The sequence below is a fragment of the Semicossyphus pulcher genome, unplaced genomic scaffold (assembly GCF_022749685.1).
Source record: "Semicossyphus pulcher isolate SPU_LCO1_2020_fin unplaced genomic scaffold, fSemPul1.0.p SCAF_20, whole genome shotgun sequence".
NCBI classification, from domain to species: domain Eukaryota; kingdom Metazoa; phylum Chordata; class Actinopteri; order Labriformes; family Labridae; genus Semicossyphus; species Semicossyphus pulcher.
The window spans coordinates 4937512-4958721 of NW_027211694.1; the positions used below are offsets into that span (position 1 = coordinate 4937512).

General features: G+C 42.9%; 1 protein-coding gene across 3 annotated transcripts in view; it reads right to left on the bottom strand.

The window, feature by feature from the left end:
* Positions 1–21210, bottom strand: part of syt1a (synaptotagmin Ia) — a 178489-nt gene that overhangs the window by 114500 nt on the left and 42779 nt on the right. For all 3 annotated transcript variants that reach the window (XM_069670820.1, XM_069670818.1, XM_069670821.1), the window contains exon 2: positions 19358–19422. The gene's annotated coding sequence lies outside the window, so the exon portion shown is untranslated. The remainder of the gene's footprint in view (positions 1–19357; positions 19423–21210) is intronic.

The window sequence follows — 21210 nt, forward strand, 5'->3', positions numbered from 1 at the left end:
CTGTAGCAGCTGAGGTATAACAGGATGAGTTATTCTGCTGTGACTCAATCTCAATCCTCTCCTCGTTCTTTTGATGGCTTCTCAATGGGAGAGTAATTATGAACCCCGGAGATCACTTTGAATGGTAAATGCCCCGCATGTGGAGGCAGTCATTTTAAATTACAACAGTCAGGGGTGAGTGGAACAAAAAGGTATGGGATTAGAGAAATACCGACTGACGTGTGCGTTGCGTTCGCAGATGTGATGTATGAGCTTTAAAAGTGTAGGAGTTCCTTTGTCAGAAGGTTTGGCGCTTCAGTGTGGGGGACGTAGCCACTGTGACATCACCCATTGGTTTGGTCTCCATCTTGGTTTTTTACTAGACTAGACGCGACCATCATTGGAGGAGAGGGTCGCGTCTTTATCCTGGCTGACAGGCCTCCATTGTCGCAACTTGTCAATCAAAGGTAGCCACGCCCCAAAGCATACCCTGCCTTATCATCAATTGTACTCTAACTGGGAGCATAATTTATGTAAAATGAACATCATGCTATTAATTGCAATTATGAGCATATACTGGTTGACTATGAGTTTATAAATCAATGTAGAAGTAGGCTCATGTCCTGGAGGGCTGGTTTAGCTCAGTTGGTAGAGCAGGCGGCCCATATACAGAGGCACAGGCAGGTTCGACTCCCGGTCTGTGTCCATTTGATGCATGTCACCACCAACACTTCCTCCCCACATTTCCTGTCTCTCTTCAGCTGTCCAATCACATACAGGCAAAAGCTGAAGAATAATAATAAGTAGTCTAAGGCAGGCTCATTTCCTATCTGCTTTCATTCAGTTGGAGTTCTTTTTGGGACCATTAGTCCGGCCATGAGAGAATGCAGGTACTTCTGGGCTAGTTTTCCTTATGAAACCAAGAGGCTCCACTTCTTCTATACAGTCATAGTTGGGTATTAAGACAAAGAACAACAATTGCAATAAATTGTAATATTGATTTACAATACATATAGAATCTAAATACTGAAGACCGTCATGATAGAATCGAATCGAGACAAAAGCCTATTGTTCCGCCCCTAACAAATAACTAACAAATACATGCCAGCCATGTTTAGGTCCATAGTAAACATTAAAGCATAACTTTTTCAACCTAGAGCCTATTTACCCATGTGTTTGTGTGGAAGTGACTAGTGGAGACAACAGTTATTGAAATCGATCCAGTATTCAGGGAGGGAGCACCGGCCAGCAGCCGCCAAATGAGATACAATGTAACTAAACGGGGCACCACGTGTGACTGACAACACTGTGGCAGCCATGCTACTTTACCTTATGCTCTCTGTTGTTGTCTGTAACCAAGTCTCGCTCATGGAGAAGTCTTGTGCAGAAATCTCTCGCGAGACCGTCGTTGTTGCAGGAAGAAGGAGAGAGGAGTGACAGAAGACGAAGAGGGAGAGTACAGAAAGCGTTGCTCAGCGCTCTAAAAGCTTGTCATGGCTGAAGATGTATCTGATTTCTACGATTCATTCCTCTCTCCTTCTTCCTGCAACAACTACGGTCTCGCGCAAGACTTCTCCGTGAGCGAGACTTGGTTACAGACAACAACAGAGATCATAAGGTAATGGCTGCCACAGTGTTGTCAGACACTTATTATAACCATCTGAGCCTGTCACTAGCAAAAACAAGCGCTGTTAGTGGCTGTATATTGCCGTATGTGCGGTGCCCCGTTTAGTAACATTGTACATCTCATTTGGCGGCTGCCGGCCGGTGCTCCCTCCCTGAATACTGGATCGATTTCAATAACTGTTAGACTTAGACTTAGACTTAGACTCAACTTTATTGATCCCTTTGGGATGACTCCCTCTGGGAAATTCAGTCTCCAGCAGCTTATACAGTACAATACAATAGGAAAGAATCAGCACACAGAGGGTAAAAAATAAAGATCAAAATATATATATCTATCGATATATATATATATATATATAAAAAAAGTACAAAATTAGATAACAAAATATATAAAATATACACTCTTAGAAAATGTACAAGTAAACAGTGGGTAATAGTTCAATTAAACTAAATTAGGTTATTGCACTGTGGTATTAGGTTATTGCACTGTGGTGAGAGATTATTGCACATTGACAGATTTTTATTGCACATATGACCCTTTGAGAAATAAATAAATATTACTATTGAATAGAAGAAGTTAACTACTATTAACTTTGTGAGCTGAATTAGTGGCTACCGCTTGTGAGAGAGTCTGTCCCTGTTACCTCCTCCCCCTAAGTGAGGAGTTGTACAGCCTGATGGCATGAGGGACAAAGGAGTTCTTCAGTCGGTTAGTCCTGCACTTTGGAAGGAGCAGTCTCTCACTGAACAGGCTCCTCTGGTTGCTGATGACGGTGTGCAGAGGGTGGCTGGCATTGTCCATAATGTCCAACAGTTTGTTTAGTGTCCTTGTCTCTGCCACCGTCACCAGAGGGTCCAGCTTCATGCCGATCACAGAGCCGGCTCGCCTGATCAGTTTATCCAGTCTGGATGTGTCCTTCTTGGATGTGCTGCCTCCCCAGCACACTACAGTGTAAAAGAGGACACTGGCAACCACAGACTGGTAAAACATCCGCAGCAGTTTGCTGCAGATGTTAAAAGACCGCAGTCTCCTTAGGAAGTACATCCTGCCTTGTGTCTTCCCGTACAGGTGGCTGGTGTGTGTTGACCAGTCCAGTTTGTTGTCTCCACTAGTCACTTACACACAAACACATGGGAAGATAGGCTCTAGGTTGAAAAATCCCAAAGTTATCCTTTAACAGCAGAGCTGTGAGAGCCTGAATTGGAGCGTGTGTGATGCAGCATTGTTGGTCACCCATCATCTCCAGTGACGTCACACAGATTAGAGCGCGCGCAGGCTGATACTCCCCAGCGTCTTTAAAAGACATGAAAACAGGGATCACAATATCTCCAGCAGAGGCCCTTTATCCCTGTGGCACAGTGCTGTCCTGTACAGACACTGCCCTCTGAGCAAACAAGATTACATTGATGAACAGAGGCGGGCTTGTTTACTCCCTGAGTCAAGGGTACTTTGGGGGTGACTCACTGTCAGCGAGGAGGGGAAACTTTGGAGACGGGCGGCAGCTCTCAGGTAACTGAAGGAATTAAAAGAAAACTCCAATCCAAAGTTTCTGTACAGCCGGGTCGAACTTTTCAGGTCACTGGAGGACAATTGCCAATTAGAAGTTCTTATTAGTTGTCTCATGTGTCATTTGATTCATCTTTATTATGTTCTTTATTGCTCTGGCCTAAAGTGATCTGCAGTGTGATCCACGGAGGATGGATGTCAGGTACCCCCATAGTTTAGACACCGACTTTAAGTTGGACTTTTTCCATATTAACTTCCAACACCAGTAATGCACCAATGTAACTAACCAATGTGTAATCTCTCTTAACAGATATCTGTATATAAAGGCTTAATCTGTAGCCAAGGTACAAAGTTTTCTGCTATCTGTTTAGAGTCTAAGTTTAGGGACCAATTACATTTGAGCAGGCTTTGCTTTGTATGCAGGGGAAGTTTTTTGGAGGCCAAGATGCTATCTCCGACACCAGCCAACAATTTAGCGATCTTTATGAACAGATATCTGCATATAAGTACGAATTAAAGTCCCAAGTTGCTGTTCAGACCGTAAAGAATGACCAACGGATGGAAGAGGAAGTCCTGGCCATGATATCTAATATTATCAGGATATCTACTGGCTACACCGAGAGCCATGAAATATTGGCTGTTGACGAAATTGACGTAAGATTACCTCATGTGCGGCACTCTCATTGGCTCACTAAATGGGTTATGAAATTGTTTAAAAGAACACTAGTTAATACCAATAACGTGTTGTAGTTTTTAGTAAATGCTACTCAGTAATGCTTTTGTTGGAGCACTGGTTTAGCCTTGTCAGTAGGGTAATTGCCCCATATACAGAGGCCTTGGCGCATTGGCCACTGGTTTCTCTCCGACCGTGGCCCTTTGATAGACGTCTACATCACTCTCTCTTCCCCACATTTCCTGTCACTCTTCACCGTCCCTTCAGTAAAGGCAAAAAGCCAAAAATAATAATCTACTGGTAAAAAAATGCATTGGTTGGAGGTTATTTTCAATCTTGGATTGATTCCTATTTGGAACTCATAAATGGGTAATACAAGACTTTGACTACAAAGAGAGAAGCCTACTTGTTGGAACAGTTTAACCAAGACGTTTCCCTCGCCTTCACCAAGATGATTGGTTTAACCGTGCTGTACAGACAGCATTATCTCGATGCAAAATAATTGTAATTGGAGAATCCATGGCAATAATACCGTCCTCCAAATATACAATAAATACATCCAGTTTAGGTGCTGGTTTTTGTGCACCCTTTCCACAATAAATAAATACAAAGGTTTGATGGTGCGACATGTGTTCAACACTGCGACAGCTCGATCTCGTTACTCAAGCCAGTGAACGTTCCCATGTGGAAGCTACACGCTGACATGCAGGCCGATGCCTGGTCGAGCAGCGTTCATTGTGTCACCACATCTGCACCACTCGCTCTTTATAAACACTGCTCATGGACTGGACCTGTTTGCCTCACATATGATCATGATGGATGTCGACATGTGTCTGGTCTGCTGTGCAACTGCCGGAGCAAGAGAGATAGCCGTGCGCTTGGTTGGCGGACGGCCATTTGAGAGTGGGCTCCATCTTGACTAAGGGTGGCTGATTCCTATCTCGTTCTCTGTCATTCCCCACAATGCTTTATCCGTCTGCTGGAGGCAATACTCGTGTAGCTATCGGAGGAAACATGATTGTTATTCATGCACATGCCTGAGGCATCAAAAAGCGCCCAGGGACCCTAAACGGCCAGTGTACGAGTAGGGAAATGGGATATATGATGAAAGACAGATTGGAGATGGATATAGAGATGTGGGATAAAAACAAGACGTCTGTAGTAGCACTTCACTCAAGAAATGGCTTTTACAAGAATACACAGAAACTGCACATGAAACACACGTGTGATGAAAGGCACGCACCTGAAAGAAACTTAAATGCTAACCCATAGAAAGCCACTCACAGCCTCAGCAACACTGTGGTTATGTATGTGGCACAGTGCACAAACTAAAAGCAGGCAATTTAGAGGCAATAAAAAGTTGTTTGGTTTCTGTACTTTAAATTCTGTGTCCGTGATTGTACCAATTTCAATACTGCAGTCTGCGAATGCTCCAAAAGGAAGTCACTCAAAAACATAAAAGAAACACTTTTTTATCTACTCAGTTTGTAAAATTGCTCAAAAGGTATCTAAGTGCATGTGAGCCTGATCTGTAACAGCGTACACTGTGGTTGTAACATGACTAAAAAACAAGGAAATCAGTTACCTGAAATAGCCTGCAAGACATGTGATAACTATGCTAACAGATGCACAATGCATACATGTAGACAACCACGTAGATTTTTTACTTAATCTTTATTTAATTGATGCAAAAATGGTTTTCCAGCCACTTTTTGTAGTTTAAGTAATAATCTCGAAGATTTTCATGTAAATAAATGTCTGTTAAGTCTCTATCTATCGCCGAATGAGGTAACACAATGGTGATTGAGCCTATGGCCCACTGATGAAAGCCTTTGCATTTGCAGTATTACAGACTGGGTGGTGACTTTAATGGGATAGAATCACAAGCGGCGCCCAGTTAGTGACACGTTTTCCATCACCCAGCAGTGGTTGGTCTGCCAGAGAGGGTAGGCGGAGCTAAGCGGCTGCTTTTCCACTCTCTGCAAGTGTTGCGAGTAAACAGTAATCTACTAAGGCTGAACAAACAAAGAAAAGATGGATGACTACAGATACAACTTCAACAAGAAGTGAAAATCCAAAGAAAAAGAAACAAATTGGACGCTCAGATGAAGCAAACAGTCTAAAAAGGGAATCAAGAGTTACAACCGGAGCCAACCGTGGACGTCACACATGCAGCACTGTCTGGATATCTGAGAAGTGTGCTCCAGCAATTACCGTTTATCGCCACAGGTGCCGCCAAAGAGAGCGTAACTGAAATCTTCCAGACTACCACTTTAAAGATGCGGAGCTTATCGACAACACAAGGGCGTTTACATCACGTAAAAGTAAGCAGGACAAAGTGCTGATCTTTTATCTGTTAAGCAAGATTTTCTTATGACACATAACCAGATATTCTAAGCATTTAAAGGTAAAGAAGAAGAAAGACAGAAACAGCAACTTCAACAGGATGTTTACAATTCTTCTCACAGTTTCTTTATTCTAATTTAATACAAAGTCGACTAAAACTGCGAGGCATTATGCACAGAATGCATAAAGGTCAGTAAACCTTCACTGGCCTTCATGCACACTGTACATAATGTCTGAATAACCTTGTTGCATCAGTGCGTTTGCCCACCAGGCTATGAAACAGTGGAAGTAATCATGACTGATGTCTGAGGAGATCATGTATTCTGCCCTCCTCAGGTTTACCTCCGCAGAATGTAAATCATCATGCGAGAAGTGTGCGTGCTCTCAGTGGAGCACTGTATGAACTGCACAAGTGTTCATACGTTAGGGAGGGTAAGCAAGCTAAACTAGGCCATGTAGGGGGTCGTCTCCATGGCGACAGTAGCTAAAGAGCCTCATGCACCTGTGTAATGCAGCTACTTGTAGGCTTTTTTTTGGGAGTATTATTAGAACACAAGTGGTTAAAATCCATTTGCTGCTTCATAGAAAGTGCTGCTGATCCTTTCTGCCTGACATTTTCAAACATATGAATGGTGCTATTGTTCCACAGAAAACATACTCTCTGTGTAAAGTGCACGTTCCATTTTCTATAAGCCGGCCCCCGAACACACTGAAAGCGATCACTGACGCACCTCATTTGACGTGCGTCATTTGATGGTCGTAAGGCGCTCTGCAGGCATCACATTTTAAATGGCAAAAAGTTATATTACAAATGAATTTGTAGGCTCAATGTGAAAATATATTGACAATTTATCTTTTAATTTAGGCAAATATGTCTTCATAAAATATCATTCTCTGGAGAGAGAATCCTTTTCTTTTATTCCTTTTACCTTCCTTTAAACAGCTGTAGCAGCTGAGTACTCACCTGACGCTCCAAGGTCTAAGTAGGGGTGTTCAATCAACATTCATGCAACTGGTGCACATTTGGCCATTTAAAGCAATAGGAGTGCGTAAAAATGCATGTCCTTAAAATGTACCACCAGAGAGGATGTTTTCATCAGCCTATTATCCATTTTCTTCCCCTTTTTTTAGAATCTGGTTGCAAACCTAGAACGTTACTCAAGTCCTCCCTTTACCCAGGAATGTTTGGCAACTCCTCCTGGAGGATCCAGAGGTTTTCCCAAGCTAACTCGGGTCTCCTACCAATTCGACCCCCAAAAATAAAAAGGGAAGTTGCAGAGGATGCAGTCTCATTGGATGCCCGAAACCACATCAACTGGCTCCTTTGGCGACTATTCTCTGAGCTCCGTCCAGATGTCTTGAGCTCCTTACCCTTTTTTTCCAAGGCTGAGAAAATAGAAAATAATTCAAACTACAATATAACAACCTTCTCCAAGCGGTGGTTAATGAGCTCTATAAAAAGATTGGCAACATTTGAGTTCAGGGACTAAAGGTTAGCAGCTTTGTTGGCTTCTCTCTTCATTCACAAACTCATCCTTTGCATCTCTTTTAATACAACAAAGCACAGAGGCTACAGAGGCCTGCTGCATCAGCGTCACAAAAAGACTGCAGCCCCACTGCCTTTAATGCACCTCTCAGCCTTGGGTTTTTCTGGCCGATGATCAAAGCTGGTCTGGTCCCTGTAAAGAGCTTGACTCTAGGGGCAAAGGGGTCCATCGACTCCAGCTCCTGTCTGTAGCCTTTGAGGGGCCCAATTGGGCTTCCATTTGCTCCTGCTGCCTCGCTGCTATTACCAAGAGTAGATGTCCTGAAAGATGCCTGCTGCAATTTCAGATCTAAGTGCAAGAAGGAGAAAAAAAAGAGTGCTTCTTCGAGTGTGTGCAAAGAAAATGAAGTAAATGCTGTCATGTCTTTATTTTTCTGGATGATTTTAAAAGGTTTTATTAGTAAGGTGGCGGAGGAAAAAAGGAAAAAGTTTGGGCTAAAAGGCAGAACCGCTGTGTCAAGTTGACCCCCACTGTGACAATTGCCCCAGTGGGACACTTTGGTGCTTTTATGCTCTTGAATTTGTTTAGACTCTACCTAAGATGCTCACATCAGCAGAGCCATTTGCATCATTTGGAACCTGTCTTTTTCAACAATTACAGCGCGCGTGTCATTCTGTTCTCGCACTAATGCGCTTTTCCAAGAACGGCCCTCTTTCAGGCTTTAATGATGCTCGCAGGCCTGCTGAAGAGACTGAACGTGTTTCTTTTCTCCCACTTTATCTGAACATTTTCTCGTCTTTTTGCAGAGTTTCATTCCTATTTTGTGGTTCGAATCTACTGTGAGATTCTTCAGCATGTTGAGGTTAATAAAAGAGTCTGCTTTGGCTTTAATACACAAGATATGATGATATTTTAACTTTGGCAAGATAGCACAGCGTAACCGTCTGACAAAGCAGCCTGTGAGCATTTATTCTTAGAGGAGTGAAAAAACCTGACGTAGTTTTCAGAAATAACAGCACAGTCTCAGTCTTAGGAGGCGTTTTGTTACCCGGCAACTCGTCTGCAAACCCACTTTGACGCTAACGGTGAAGTTCCACATTAACTAAAGAGAATTTGTGACACAGTCCCAACACACACGGCACAGATGATACAGCAACACGACATCCTCTATGGGAACAAAGGCGTCAGGAGGGATGAATTAAAAATCCTCTTTGAAGAGGGGGAGCGTTGATGAAACCACGCAGGCAGAAGGTTCACCGGTGTTTGAACACAACAAACAGACACCTAGAATTATACTCCCATGTTCAATTTACAGCCGACTGTGAGCCAGCGTGGCATTAAACAAGCATCTGGGTGTTTTGGCTCAGGGCGCCGTCAGCTAGGCGGAGAGATCCCCCCTTTTTCTTTCCGAGGCTCGGAACAGAGATGGAGCTACGTCTGAGGCCTCCTCATTATTATGTGACAGTTATTCTAGCGAGGAACTTGAAATGAAGTTGTTGATCTCCAGAGGAATATCCCTGATAAAGTTGCTCCATTTAAAACCAAATTAACATCTTTTTTAGTCTTTTAGACAAATGTTTCCATGTGTTCAGCTGACCTTCTCTGCTACAGAGTCTACTGTAGTCCATTTAAAGAACTCGCTCTCTTTTACCCGCTAACGGCAAATTGTACTTTTCTTTCAAGAAAACGTCCTCAACAATTCTTCTTCTGGTTCCTAGAATTGGCCGACCCTTAAACTTGCCAATAATGTGTCACCAGGATGAAGAAGCACATTTGAATGAAACAATCTGAGGAGCAATGATCATGAACCCGCCAACATGACAAGATAAGATCATAGATCGCCTTTAATTAGCATTTTTTCTAATGGCCAGCATGAGGCAAAAAGAAGCCTTATTGTGTGTAGAGTAATGACAAACCCACCCTACTTCTCACTTTATTTATAACCTCAGTAAACATACAGCATGATGTTTAGGTTGTGAAACAAGGTGTGCTGTAGGTTGTCGCTACCTTGCTTACAACAGCGACCTGAAAAATGTCTTCTAGCTAGCTAAAATTAGCATCCCAATTATTATCACAGCAGGGGTACCGTGAATTACTGATGCACCTTGCTAACCAAGCTAGCATTAGCGATAGCTGCTAGTTTAAAGTGGGGTATTATGCTAATGTCAAGCTTCTTTTTTCACTATGTGATACCTGTGGAGTAGCTTAGCATAATTTACAGTTACAAAAACTCTTCTCACACTGCTGCTGTGTGCAGGCCCTCATACAGCCTCTGCCTGAAATGACTCTCTGTCCCTTTAAGAAACCCCGCCCCTACAAGCCCACTTTCTTCTGATTGGCCAGCTCTCCGAAGCCTGCTGAGGTCTGTTCTCCAACATACTTTTACCTACAGATTTGAAACTTCACCCACATTAAGTCTGGACATCCGACATTGTAACATGATATACATGTCTTAAAATGTGAAACAGCATAATACCCCCTCTTTAAGGTTTGCTAACCCTACCCTCTTCTCCATCCCCAAACTGTCCCCCAAAAATGGTCATTTCTGGCTCCAGGAAAACAAGATGGCGATGCCAATTCAAGGCTTGTAGCGGTAGTTCACAAATAATTGGGCAGCGTACACTTCATTATACAGTCTCAGGCTTTAAGTCACAAGACAAACCCCAGAATGGGATGTGGAAAAAGCAACAATATACAGAACCTTTAAACCAGCCAGAAACATAGCAGTGATTACACAGTGACCAGGGGAACCCATATGGCCGTCATAGGATACAAAGGAGTTTTATTGCATTAGATGAGAATTAGATGTTCAGACATGAAGACAGAAGCATGTCTTTGGCCACGAGCTCTCGTATGCAAAGTCACGAGCTCAACAGGCATCATCAGTGTGACTGAGTTCACCTCTGAGCCCTGCTCAAATATTTCCCCGCCAGATTAAGTTTGCTAAACACACAATTCAGCGCAATTACGTTAGCCTGAGCGTGTGTCATTAAGGCGCCGAGGAAGAGAGATGGACAGGGGGGGGGGCCGTGGTGACGATGAGAGGGAGCTAAATTGGTTCAGAGTCAGCCTATCAATCCATTAGCGGGACGATTCAGAGCCGCCTGCAGGCAGGAAGTGAAAGGGTCGACAGTCCGGTTCGCTTGAACTTTGGAGACACTTTAGTTGAACAGAAAGACCCGAGGCTGCCTCCTCCAAAGACAATATTCATTCATGTTTATCTTGTATTAGAAGGAAGAATTGTGAGCTCACAGTCTAATCTGAGATGTCAAAAATAAGCTACTTATTTAGTTAGAAGAAGAAAATGGAAAAATACCATCTTTATAACATAAACTGTGCTCTAAAGAAGATTTGTGATGTGAATGTGCCAGATCTCTTCAGGCAGTAATAGCGGCCTTCTTCAAGTCTTTGAATATTTACCAAGCCATAGCTTAATCCCCCAAGAGGGAGGGAAAAAAACACCACCCACGCTCTCCGAGGGAGTGCAGAGAGGGATTAGACCAACCGTTTTTACCTCACACCTCAACACGACTGCGCCCACTCGCTCACATTTCCCCAAACTCTGATGTTTTAGCCCCCCGTGGTGTTACACGAAACAAACGCTTCTTATTGACATTGACTCAGTTTGAAAGCGCCTCGGGCTCGGGCGTCGTGATGAGTCACCAGAAAGCTGATCTGAGAGCAGTTTGAGAAGCTCGCCTGGCCCAGATATTTCACAAAGTCGAGGAGCAGATTAGAACGAAGCCGCTTTGATCCTGTTAATATGATGCCGACCATCTTTTCCGCCACCTTTGCTACACGAGACGATTTGTCTCTCCCTGCCAGCAGATCAGCAGAGTGGGTTGGATATCTTCTCCTTTTTTTCTTCCTCTTACGAGTCCTCTGACTCTCAATCATTAAGTAATAACGTTATACTCGGGATTCAGAGTTTATTTGGTTGTAATTGTGTTTGGTTCATTTCATTGCACAATCACTCATAAGTTGCTCATTAGCTGGATGCACTTTTAACACCCCACCATGTCTGATGTAGGTGCTGCCAGCTAGCTGAATATGAGCACTGGTCCATGGGGCTGGATGATTAATTGAATTATATTTTCACCCACGATTTTGGCTTCTTGTGACAATGAGAAGAAGATCATCAAGATAAATGTGCCTCATTACATTTCGCAGTGATGCTCTGGTTTGTCTTGTGTTTCGATTCGCCCCTTTTCTGCCTCTCTGGATTCAGCAGAGAGTGGACGCCAGTCTGACAAAACATTCTACATGGAACCAAAAAACAAACCAACAGTCTGATGGAAAGACAGGAAATCATTCGCTTATTGGTGTCCAGATTGTTTTCTGGTAGTGTGAGGGAGCTGCATCAGATCTGACTGTTCATTCAGTCACAGAAGCAAGCAATTCAAATATTTTAACTTTTGATGGCAGTGCAGTCAAACGATACGGGTACTCCTCGCTGGCCCAGCTCTTGATTTAACTTGAACCTGCCAACTTCCATTAGAAAACCTAAACCTTTAAAGTAGTGATCATCCCAAAGATTTCGTTTTCTTTGGCGGCACCTGTGGCGATAAACGGTAATTGCTGGAGCACACTTCCCAGATATCCAGACAGTGCTGCATGTGTGACGTCCACGGTTGGCTCCGGTTGTAACTCTTGATTTTCCTGGCTGACGGTCGCTTTCCTTTTCAGACTGTTTGCTTCATCTGAGCGTCGAGTTTGTTTCTTTTTCTTTGGATTTTCACTTATTGTTGAAGTTGTATCTGTAGTCATCCATCTTTTCTTTGTTTGTTCAGCCATAGTAGATTACTGTTTACTCGCAACACTTAGCACGTAGCTCCGTCTACCCTCTCTTGCTTTTTCTGTTAAAGTCGCCACAGACACCCAGTCCGTAATTCTGCAAATGCAAAGGCTTTCATCAGTGGGCCATAGGCTCGATCACCATTGTGTTACCTCATTCGGCGATAGATAGAGACTTAACAGACATTTATTTAAATGGAAATCTTCGAGATTAGGATCTTTAAAATGATTGCCGTGACAAGTGAGAGTCACACACACACTTTACTCTAACCATAACTCTGCATACATACTAAAAATACAACATTACCCAAGAAGCCTATAAGGAGTGCAAACTACCACCAGGGTTCAGTCCTTTAAATGTGCAGACTTTTCATCAGAATCAAGATATGAATCAAAGTACACACAGTAAAAAACATGGTGCTTGTGCCAGATGCTTTCCTTTAAGTAAGCAGCAGATTATCTCAAACTAGCAAAAACATTTAAAAAGGGACTTATCTCAAAAAGAAGTAATCACTTGTTGCTTGGCTTCTTGCCGATCATTTCCAACTAAACTTCGTTGAAAATCTGTGAACAAAGTTTTTGAGATTTCCTGCCAACAAACACACAAACAGGACAGAAATATAACCCTCTATTCTTGTATCCCTGATACATTTTTTTCTTAAAGGAGCTCTTTGTGCTACCAGTGAGGCCCAAATATGACAATAACAATCATGAAGTACGGCTGCCGTGAAGATGTCTTTTTCAGGAGATAAACTTGGGCCACAAGAAAACTTGCTTTCAATTGAACTCACACCAGGAGCCTTTTTCGTGCCCGGACACGAACAGAAAATCAAGAGTTTGAAGTCGGTCTCTGAAGACATAAAGGCAGAACATGTCTGTGCACATCAGGGGGCTCGGACTCAATCTGTTGCCCGGCTGGCTTTTTTTGGGGACGTTACATTTTCCAAAAACACACACTCATACTCACTCTTCCTGCAATCAATGGAAGGACGTATGTTAAGGAAACGTGAGCTGTGGTTCTGAAGATGGAAGAAGTAAGGCCATGTGACTCGACAATGTGACATGCTGATGTAGCAACGGAAAATATAAGAGATAGAGTCTGGATGGACCATTTCTCAGTAACTATCAGTCTACTTAAGCCCTGAAATATTCCTGCTATAGGTTTGGTTTTGTTGCATGTGTGTGCATGTATTCCGTTTTGTTCGACTGCAGCGCTTTCTTAAGTTATATGCAAATGAAGTGAAAGTGAACTAATGAATTTGACAGCCCTCCAAAGAAAGCAGAGCACAGCTGAGCTCACAGAATATCACTCGTTCTTCTCTCCAGAGGAGCAAACAGGGTCTGTCTTTTGTGTTTGTCATATCTCCTCCAGCCCACAGTGACCGCAATGTGTCCGAGACACTTTGGCTCACAAAGGACAGATCGACACCGAGGAGCCAGGGGAATTGGAGCATTGTGGGAAATGGCTTCCCTGTGGCCATTTTGAACACGCCAGGCCATCTTCCCCCACGTGCCTTCTTCTCTTAAGCTTATCCAAAGGGGAATATGGAAGGATCATAGAGCTGAACAAGCCAGGCCATCTGATGGTTACTAAACACTGTGTGAAAGCCTCGAGCACACACACTAGAGACTCTTGGGAAGAACTGCTGTGTACATCTAGTAGCACATCTTAGATACATATACTGTAAGTACCACCATAATGCTCTGCAGCTCAAGACCACAACTTTATGCACTTAGTTTTGGAACCAAACAGAAAACATCCTGTGCTGAAAAATGAAGCACAAGACAGAAGGGCCAAAAACTGTAGTTCTCCAAATGGCCACTAGAGGCTGGCTCCTAAAGCGAGTCAATCCCCATAGACGCCCATGTTAAAATGCCCAACTGTACAGCAGAATTAACAATGTTTCCTGCAGGGTACAAATATCACTTTGGTCTTTATAGCTCATTTCTGTCTTCATGAAAAGGGTTGAGCTTTATAGCTCACCCATTTAAAATATCATAAATGTATGTTTTATTAAGGGAGTTACTAATAAACTGAGTTTAAATTCAAGTCTGTGCTGCTGTTTTTTTTATCGAGTTAAATACAAGTATTTTTGTTTTTTTTATGTTAGTAACCATTAGCAGGTATTGGTATCCGCCCTTACCATGCCTGGCTTGTTAGCTGAGCTCATTCACAGTTTAATTAGCCAGATAACCAACATGGGGCACAGACAGTATAACTTGGAAAACTTAGCATTGCTAACCCTCGGTTCTCTCCACCCTCCAATCCAAATATGGTCACCTCTCGCTCCAATCATTTTCATTATTACAGCAGGTCATTTGTTTGAGGTTCCGCGTTCTTTGGAAAGTCTGTTAGCAAATTTAGCAAATTTACCGTCTTATTTTTCCCATGTTCCCGTTCATTATGTAATAATTTGGCTCTCATAACATGATTTTTAACACATCAATTTAGGAATTACAGTTTCTGTTCTCTAAGAAATTCCAAAGCCTGCCAGTGCCATGAAAGTGTGTCTGCCTGGTGTCACCCCGCCATTATCCAACAGCGGGCTCAGATTGATTCAATGAACGAGGCCGGAAATGAAATAGCAGCACAGCGAGATTAAAAGGGGGAACAGGGAGAGCTGTCTGTCCGTTCTGAAAAGGAAACATGGCTGAATACCAACTGTGACAGCGGAGGAGGATTTCATTTTGTGCTGGAAATGACAAGCCAGAAGACAGAATGAGGATGTTACTGATAGAGGTCTGCTCTGCAGGTAATGGGGGAGATACTGTCTGACTGCATTTCCCCGACTCCATTAATACCTTTATTTTTCCAGTGTTGCACTTGGTTTGTCTGTTTTTGAAGTTCGAAGTAATACTCCCTCCCTCTGGTGTGATTCAGTACATGAGTGGCTAAAAAAGACAGCTCAAGTTAATAGCCGTGTCATGTTTGCTAACAGTTAAGAGCCTATTTAAGGTAAGTTTTCAGTCAATGATAAGATATATAAGATATAATATATTGTAGTTGTGGAGGTTTTCTTTATATTTTTACAATATGTCTGAGGAAAATGTTTATATTCGCAATGTTCACATAAATTTGCATTTCCTGCTTTACGTTGCCCGCTTGCTAGTTTGCTAAATTATTAGCCTCAGTGGCTTCTAGACACCAAAGCTGTGTCCCAATCCACGGGCTGGCGGTCCACCTGGGATGCTCCATTCATAGCCTGCTTAGAGCGTTAAAGCCGAAATGAAATGAAACGGTCTGGTCCTTGCGTCACCAAACGCCTCTCCTGTCGCCTGGCAACAGGTAGCTAGCGGGCTAACTAGCTAACATAACTAACGACGCGTAACTGAACCTATTATTTAAAAGAGTTTGTTTGAGGGGCCCTTTCGTTTTTTTAAACGTGTAATAAAGCGTATTCCACGGCTGTTTAAAAGTCCGCCATTTCATTTGAATTGGTGCGCAATGCATCTTGGGATACGGTGAGCTTCGAAGGATGCACCCGATGGATCGGGGGAAATGGAGGACGCATTTGTCGGCCGCATCTGAAGGAGTCTTCGAATTGGGACAGCCTTCAACACACTTCTGTGACGCAATCGGCCTTCAAATACGGCCTCCGAAGGCTGCAGCTCCTGGATTGTGACACAGCTCAAGAGTGACTCCAGCTCGTTGTCGATTTTGCTGTTGCCTTGCATGAAGCACATCCTGTAAAAGAAAACAACTTCCCATGGACCAATCAGGAGCTAACAGGTTCCATCTGAAGGCTACATGAGCTAAATATTAACATTTGCCTGCGAGCATGTTTGGAATGCCTCTGCTAACATATTAACATAGGTCTAATATCTGAGTCAACCTTGAGTTATTACAAGTCATCGTCGGGGAAATTAATGTTTGCACTAAATGTCATCACCACACATCTTATACATGACAAGATATCTCTCTCCAAGTCAAACACGCCAGCTTGACTGAGGCACGAGAGGAAAGGTCAGCGGATCACAGGATTATTCTCTCCTGAGAACCAAGAATATCTGAGCAACATTAAAAGGAGTTCAACTAAATTCTGTGGATGTATTTCAGTCTGGATTGTAGACCGACTGTAATTGCCATCCCTACAGCCAAACCACTGGCATGGCTAAAAACCTGATTCTCTCTTTAGCAGCCAAAACTTGCATCAGAGACGTGTCCAGGATCAATGAACTTTCAGGACTTTGTGTAGCTGGTAAAATGATCTTTTCTCTGATGATTGAATAAAAGCATCTTGCAGGTCATCAGCCACTACTCCATCACTTCCCAAGAAAGTCAATCAATATTTATGACTGAGAAATTATATTAAAAACAGACTCTGACACATCTCAAGCTCATTCAGTAACGAATGATATGCATGCTTTTTACGCCTCTGATTGGTGGAATATTAAGTACGGAGAAGTTTCTCTCTGTTTTGAACTTTGCAGCGTGAAGTCTTTTATCTCACACGCAGACGTGGCTCACTAAGAGCTTAAAGGTTGAGTGAGACGGCTGTCAGTCCAATGAGCTGACATCGAGTGGCAGAGTCATCACTTCTCTGAGCCGAAGGGAAAATATTAAGAGACAAGAGAAGATTCAACAAACTTACTCATGGACGTGTCAGGAGACCGGTCAGGACCACCAGACATTTTAGCGGTTATGTAAGGTTGTTTTTTTTCACCCTGCAGCAACCACAGCAAGGCAGAGTGAGTTTAAAGTAATAAAGTGTACAAATGTTTCTCTGCTTTCTGCACACTGACCCAGACAGCTCTGTAACCTCCTGACATTTTCAAGCTCCATAAAACACTCGCAACTTAGCAAAAAACTGCTGCCAAAACACAAGCTAATGACTTAATGGCACATAAGTCTATTAAAAACATCTCAATAATTATGTTTACTATAAGAGATGGAAACTACTAAAGCACTCAAGGCTCGTCTTTTATCGCATTGCTGAGCATAAAGTAAGTTTAAAGAAGGAATATAGACTCTTAGCATTGATTTCCCGCAGGCTAAGTGTGGAACCATGCTGCTACTGGGATTTTAACCCAATCATACGCCATGAAGGATGATTAATATGCCCGCTAACGGGAGGAGGCTGAGACATCTCCGGGTTTGAGGTCAGGTACGAGGCGTAAACAGCAGCGAACACCGGCGAGTGGAAGGTGGGAAGTGCACAGTGCATCAATCACTGCTGACAGCTGGGACAGACGCAGGGGGAGCTTCATCATCCAGAGAGGAGTGGGTGCTCCGCTACGTCGAGTCAGACAGCGCTAATTAGTGATTTCTGCAAATCTATTCCTCTTAACAGGAACCAAGCAAAGGGTTCCCGACGACACTGTGCAAACATATCCAAGAGAATTATCATGCAGTATTTATTGGATCTTTTATATCAAGTTTTAGCTCTTTGGGGGGACAAGGTATTAGCAGCAAAATGAATGGGTGAGAAAGTGCTGCTCTGAAGGCAGGATTAATCCTATTGGTTATGGCAGTCAAGCACGGTTATTCAATGTTGCCAATTTGTCAACCTAAGAATGCCCTCAAGACTTTTCTGAGACGCAGTTGCCGACAAATCTAGCAACTTTTTCTAAAGTTACAGGACTGCTCATGTCAGCCAAATGCAACATGAAGAAAGTCCTTTTCCAGCTTATTTCTTTCCAAAAGAAGTTGGCAATCCCCAAAAAATAAGTTGGATTCAAGTCTAGTCAAAAGAGCAACAAGTACAGAAAGTCAAATATAACTATCCGTCCATCCGTTTCCTACCACTTAGCCTGGCCTGTGGTACTCTGGCAGCCATGAAAGGACGAGAAAGAGAGGTTTGATAACAACACAGCACTCACAGTGGGCAGGTCCGGATCGCCTGAAGTACTGCTCGGCACATGAACGCAGAAAGCAGTCTCCTTTTCCACATCACATAGCAGGAGCTCTCACATTCTCCAGGGTTAACACCAGGGTTAATTACTCAAGCTGAGCCTGATCGAGCCCCACGGGTTTAAGACACACTCTTCCTTTACACAGGTGAGTTTCGCTCTGTTCTCAAAGATACCTCTCAGTAAAGGTTTTTACCCATGCCTGATTACACCTTTTCTTGGGTGATCCAACAAAAGATGTTTCCTCCGATAGTGTAAAATGAAGAGCTCTATTGGTGACTGGCTGGTAAAAAAATCTTTAGATTAGACGTGCAGATGTAGGCTTGTTTTATTTTCATTACACCTTTAAAGTCTTGAAGGCCTGCAGAGTTTGATTCGAGTATAAAGTCAAGCTTCTTCTGGCCCGATGAAAATGAGCAAACGGGTACTTCAGGGTGCAGAGTGTGATGTTAAACCAGTGTGATTTTCCCTCTTCAACATTTCTACTTCCTATTTAGTCTTTGTGGTCTTTTGTTACAAAACATGTTTGCTTTTAAGATGATTTCAGCCCCAAAGCAGATCTCCTCTCAAACCTTCGTCCTTTGTACCGAACAGAAAAGAACCCAGGATTCAGACAATTAGAACATCATGTATAGAAAAGACTAATGCCTCTCGTCCTCTTCACTGAGTGGCCACTCCGGTCCTTGTGATCACAGCTGACTTCAGTCCATTGAATTAGCACACAGCCTTCTGGGCTACAGGCTCAGGGGCCATGTTGGAGGCTCAGTGGTGAATATTAGATTGCACGCCTCCAGATCTCATTAAAGGAAGCAACAGGACAATGTCTGCATCTCAAATGAGACCAGGGGCCATCAGGCATCCTGACTCCCTGTTGGATGTACTGATTTGATTGATATTGTGTGTGTGCGTCAGAGTGGAGCAAGAAGGATGTCCTTTTTCGGTAAATATAATTAGGCCCCTTTTACAAATTACACAATTGGGGGAAAATTGGAATTTGGGATTGAATAACACGCTGTAAATGGGCTACTTAAAACTGCCCAATACATCACAGGTCACATGATAGAGTCAGAGGAAAGGCAAATGGTTAACACTTACAATATCTTCAGTTAAAGGGGTTAAAGGGGTGTCCTCCGGTTCCTTCCTTTCCAAACGGCAGCTCGCTGAAAAAGAAACAGAATCGCGTCAGTGTCCATCACCATCATCACCACTAAAAAAACACTGTAAAAGCAATTGAGCTAACAGCGTCAAACACACGAGCCCATTCCAGCCACAGTGCTGGGTGCAATGTAATCAAATGTGTCATATGAGTCTATGAAGACGTATGAAAGAGAGGCTCCCCGGAAAATGAAATTAGTGGGCCAACGTCGAGCATTAGCCTCAAATTATTAGCTTGAGGATTAAATAACAACTACTCGCGCCTGAAGGCAGGACTTTCACAGTGGTTAACCAGTTTCTATTAATTACTACAGGTCAGTACGATTCAATTTCTCAATGTCCACTAGTGAGAGAAAGAAGTAGGCTGATTCTTCAGGGAGGCGGTGCGGTAGCTCTCTAGGTCTGTTTGTTGGACCATCTCCATTCTTAAAAAAACTTTATCTCACGCATCATTCTGAAATCTTCTTTTCACATCATACTGATTTTAATGATGGATGTCACGGCTGGGCATCAGCACTCAATCCCTTTAAGGTTTTAACACAGCATCAATACTACTCCTGTCCAACGCTTCCTGCCTGCAATCCCTTTAAGATGCAGAGCTAAAGAACAAACATTTTGTGTTGTTTTTCTCACAGCCAAAACTATTCTTTGAATTTATACAAAGTGTGACTGGCCAACTATAGCCGAAGCTACAACCTACACAACCTGAATGTATATTAAAGTCGAGGTGAAATGAAAAATGTCATTTTAATCCTTTTAGATCACATTCCCGGTAAAAAAATACAGAAAATCATTTTCTTCGTGTTCTTGTATCAAAATCTGATAATTTTTTCTTCCTGTAAAACAAAATATCATGTGTGCTTATGTAAGCTAGTACCAACCAATAAATCATGACATCCACCTGTCAATCAATCTGCAACATTTAGCCGCAGAGCGCCAAGAACGCTCGGTCAGTTAGCTAGCTACTGCGCTGTGGAGAACGTCTGTCTACGCCCACTTCTCAACGATCAAATCAAATCCCTCTAATGATATGTCCCGCCTGCACGTCCTGTTTCACTCGGAAATACGTCACGATACGGAAGCTAGATACTCTCGAAATGCCGTTTCGGCTCGACTTTAAAAGTGTGTGGAATCTGAATAAATGATGTAGAAAAAAAGAGTACTCTATTGGCATCGGTATTTGTTTTTTTGTGAAAGATACCCAACACTGAATCAGGTCCCCACTGGTTCAAACAAACATTTTTACCAACATACACCAATTACACATTGGGAAAGCTTGTGATTTGCGGCGCAGTATCTCAGGAGCAGTTGGTGTGAAATTGGACAAAAGTTATTAAGCTTCCAATCAGTTACTGTGAGTTTCAACCAGTCAGGTTTGAATAATGAAAAAGCAGCTTGAACCCAACCTCCGTCCTCTACTTTAAAATGTTAATAAGTGTTCGAATAATTGGTGGCAGAAATTGGTGGTCTAATTTGCAGGCAGCAGATGGCACGCCATGAAGCAGCAATACATAAACAACATATGCCGGGCCACTTTAATGGGTTCAGGGGACAAACAAGCTATATGAATCAGAAGAAAGTCATGACTACTATTTATACCTCCCACTACCCACACTCACAAATGAGAGCCTAACTGCAGTGGTATTTTTTTCCAAGATCTTTGACGGTTCGTGTGATGAGATTGTAGGAACTCATTCATGCAACAACCATCTGTGTTAGTAACCCACGTAAATCAATTTAACATGTAAAACAAGCAGACGACTTGACGCTAGCAACTTCTTACAAAGCACTTG